This window comes from Acipenser ruthenus, unplaced genomic scaffold (genome assembly GCF_902713425.1).
Source record: "Acipenser ruthenus unplaced genomic scaffold, fAciRut3.2 maternal haplotype, whole genome shotgun sequence".
Classification (NCBI taxonomy): Eukaryota; Metazoa; Chordata; class Actinopteri; order Acipenseriformes; family Acipenseridae; genus Acipenser; species Acipenser ruthenus.
Window position 1 is genome coordinate 20,001 of NW_026707571.1, and position 4,315 is coordinate 24,315.

At 47.9% G+C, this 4,315-nt stretch overlaps 1 long non-coding RNA gene across 2 annotated transcripts in view; it reads right to left on the reverse strand.

Annotated features, from left to right (window-relative positions):
* The window catches only part of LOC131727764 (uncharacterized), an 11,428-nt gene extending 10,002 nt beyond the window's left edge, over nt 1-1,426 (reverse strand). For both annotated transcript variants that reach the window (XR_009322278.1, XR_009322277.1), the window contains exons 1-2: nt 1,144-1,426; nt 98-203 (exon numbers count right to left, since the gene is read on the reverse strand). This is a non-coding gene — a long non-coding RNA (uncharacterized LOC131727764). The remainder of the gene's footprint in view (nt 1-97; nt 204-1,143) is intronic.
* Between the last annotated feature and the right edge of the window lie 2,889 nt (nt 1,427-4,315).

Consider the following 4,315-nt stretch of genomic DNA (forward strand, 5'->3'; position numbering starts at 1 on the left):
GCTGTGCCACACTGACCCGGGGTGAGGCGAGGAGTGAGAGGAGGGATGAGGCGAGGGGTGAGAGGAGGGGTGAGCTGTGCTGTGCTGTTCAGCCTACCTGCCAGCGCCTTGCCTTTGTAGAGGAGTCCCTGTTGATTGACAGGTATGTTGAGGCTGTCAGAGATCAGACTCCAGACTGTGGAGACCTTCTCATCCTCACAGACCTGTCAAGAGACAAGAACACACAGACACACAGTGAGGGGATGAGCATTAAACACTGAAACTACATCTTCATCCTCACAGGACAGGCGAGAGACAAGAACACACACAGACACACAGTGAGGGGATGAGCATTAAACACTGAAACTACATCTTCATCAGTACGCAAGCCTCGAGTGAAGCGACATCCCTCATCTGCCACCATGCAAATGCACTTAGTGTCATTTCAAACGGGATTGAGATTATTATGCTCAAGAGCTAAAAGGCAATAACAACGTACGCTTAGAAATAATAAAACAATGTTTTTAAGAAAGCCCTCAGGACACGTGACGACATCCCCTCCTTGACAACGTCCTGTCCTCCTGTAGGAAGTGTCTCTTTACCTCAGCAATACCTGAGCTGGGAAGGTACACATTTTAAAGGGCCTTGATTTCCAGCAATGCAGTTCAACCCACTCTGTGATGTTTTATGTTCTGTTATCAAACAACCGCTGACTTGCCCAATCGTAGAAAGTAGAAGTAGAAAATGTGGTTTGTCTTACCAAAACACACACAATGCGAACAGTCAGTCAATATGTAGCGGTATTGTGAAGCGGGATGTGGGGCTGCTCAATGCCTTGCTCACTGGGTGTGCTTCTATTCTTTTAAACAAAGTAAGGAGAGGAGAGGAGAGGGGGAGGAGAGAGACACAGAGTCACAACTACACGCTGCTCTACACCTGCATTTCAGAGTGTGTATGCTGCAGCTGTGATTGTGTGTGCGTCTCTGTGTCACTGTACAGCTGTGTCTGTGTGTGTCTGTATAACATTGTACATCTGCTGCAGCTAGGATTGTGTGTGTAGCCGTGTTTATTGTGTTCAATTTACCTTGTGTAGCTGCTCCAGCCTCTCACTGTGTGTGTGTTTGTGTGTGTCTGTGTGTGTGTGTGTGTTTGTGTTCAGGTTACCTTGTGTTGCTGCTCCAGACTCTCACTGCGTCGGCAGGGCTGAAGTGTTTGTTCAGAAGAGCAGGCAGGCTGTGCCACACTGACCCGGGGTGAGGCGAGGAGTGAGAGGAGGGATGAGGCGAGGGGTGAGAGGAGGGGTGAGCTGTGCTGTGCTGTGCTGTGCTGTGCTGTGCTGTTCAGCCTACCTGCCAGCGCCTTGCCTTTGTAGAGGAGTCCCTGTTGATTGACAGGTATGTTGAGGCTGTCAGAGATCAGACTCCAGACTGTGGAGACCGTCTCATCCTCACAGACCTGTCAAGAGACAAGAACACACAGACACACAGTGAGGGGATGAGCATTAAACACTGAAACTACATCTTCATCCTCACAGGACAGGCGAGAGACAAGAACACACACAGACACACAGTGAGGGGATGAGCATTAAACACTGAAACTACATCTTCATCAGTACGCAAGCCTCGAGTGAAGCGACATCCCTCATCTGCCACCATGCAAATGCACTTAGTGTCATTTCAAACGGGATTGAGATTATTATGCTCAAGAGCTAAAAGGCAATAACAACGTACGCTTAGAAATAATAAAACAATGTTTTTAAGAAAGCCCTCAGGACACGTGACGACATCCCCTCCTTGACAACGTCCTGTCCTCCTGTAGGAAGTGTCTCTTTACCTCAGCAATACCTGAGCTGGGAAGGTACACATTTTAAAGGGCCTTGATTTCCAGCAATGCAGTTCAACCCACTCTGTGATGTTTTATGTTCTGTTATCAAACAACCGCTGACTTGCCCAATCGTAGAAAGTAGAAGTAGAAAATGTGGTTTGTCTTACCCATACACACACAATGCGAACAGTCAGTCAATATGTAGCGGTATTGTGAAGCGGGATGTGGGGCTGCTCAATGCCTTGCTCACTGGGTGTGCTTCTATTCTTTTAAACAAAGTAAGGAGAGGAGAGGAGAGGGGGAGGAGAGAGACACAGAGTCACAACTACACGCTGCTCTACACCTGCATTTCAGAGTGTGTATGCTGCAGCTGTGATTGTGTGTGCGTCTCTGTGTCACTGTACAGCTGTGTCTGTGTGTGTCTGTATAACATTGTACATCTGCTGCAGCTAGGATTGTGTGTGTAGCCGTGTTTATTGTGTTCAATTTACCTTGTGTAGCTGCTCCAGCCTCTCACTGTGTGTGTGTTTGTGTGTGTCTGTGTGTGTGTGTGTTCAGGTTACCTTGTGTTGCTGCTCCAGACTCTCACTGCGTCGGCAGGGCTGAAGTGTTTGTTCAGAAGAGCAGGCAGGCTGTGCCACACTGACCCGGGGTGAGGCGAGGAGTGAGAGGAGGGATGAGGCGAGGGGTGAGAGGAGGGGTGAGCTGTGCTGTGCTGTGCTGTGCTGTGCTGTTCAGCCTACCTGCCAGCGCCTTGCCTTTGTAGAGGAGTCCCTGTTGATTGACAGGTATGTTGAGGCTGTCAGAGATCAGACTCCAGACTGTGGAGACCGTCTCATCCTCACAGACCTGTCAAGAGACAAGAACACACAGACACACAGTGAGGGGATGAGCATTAAACACTGAAACTACATCTTCATCCTCACAGGACAGGCGAGAGACAAGAACACACACAGACACACAGTGAGGGGATGAGCATTAAACACTGAAACTACATCTTCATCAGTACGCAAGCCTCGAGTGAAGCGACATCCCTCATCTGCCACCATGCAAATGCACTTAGTGTCATTTCAAACGGGATTGAGATTATTATGCTCAAGAGCTAAAAGGCAATAACAACGTACGCTTAGAAATAATAAAACAATGTTTTTAAGAAAGCCCTCAGGACACGTGACGACATCCCCTCCTTGACAACGTCCTGTCCTCCTGTAGGAAGTGTCTCTTTACCTCAGCAATACCTGAGCTGGGAAGGTACACATTTTAAAGGGCCTTGATTTCCAGCAATGCAGTTCAACCCACTCTGTGATGTTTTATGTTCTGTTATCAAACAACCGCTGACTTGCCCAATCGTAGAAAGTAGAAGTAGAAAATGTGGTTTGTCTTACCAAACACACACAATGCGAACAGTCAGTCAATATGTAGCGGTATTGTGAAGCGGGATGTGGGGCTGCTCAATGCCTTGCTCACTGGGTGTGCTTCTATTCTTTTAAACAAAGTAAGGAGAGGAGAGGAGAGGGGGAGGAGAGAGACACAGAGTCACAACTACACGCTGCTCTACACCTGCATTTCAGAGTGTGTATGCTGCAGCTGTGATTGTGTGTGCGTCTCTGTGTCACTGTACAGCTGTGTCGGTGTGTGTCTGTATAACATTGTACATCTGCTGCAGCTAGGATTGTGTGTGTAGCCGTGTTTATTGTGTTCAATTTACCTTGTGTAGCTGCTCCAGCCTCTCACTGTGTGTGTGTTTGTGTGTGTCTGTGTGTGTGTGTGTGTGTTTAGGTTACCTCGTGTTGCTGCTCCAGACTCTCACTGCGTCGGCAGGGCTGAAGTGTTTGTTCAGAAGAGCAGGCAGGCTGTGTCACACTGACCCGGGGTGAGGCGAGGAGTGAGAGGAGGGATGAGGCGAGGGGTGAGAGGAGGGGTGAGCTGTGCTGTGCTGTGCTGTGCTGTTCAGCCTACCTGCCAGCGCCTTGCCTTTGTAGAGGAGTCCCTGTTGATTGACAGGTATGTTGAGCCTGTCAGAGACCAGACTCCAGACTGTGAAGACCTTCTCATCCTCACAGACCTGTCAAGAGACAAGAACATACAGACACACACTGAGGGGATGAGCATTAAACACTGAAACTACATCTTCATCCTCACCGGACAGGCGAGAGACAAGAACACACACACAAACACACACACACACACACACACAGAGACACACACACACACACACACACACACACACACAGTATCAGAGTAATCTAGCGAGGGGACGGTCGAGTATTGTCAAGAGCAAAAACACACTTTCATAAAAACTGCTGCTTTTGTATTATTATGGTCTGTATGTGTGGCATGCTATAGAAATGTATTGTGTTTTTTTCTTTTTTTGTGCTCTGTACTGTACAGTGCTTTGTGAAACGCTTGTACAAAAATCGCTATATAAATGCAATAAAAAATAAATAAATACACTGGAAGTGCTTCACATTGTCACAGAACAGTATTATGAATTTTCTCTTGGTCTACAGAC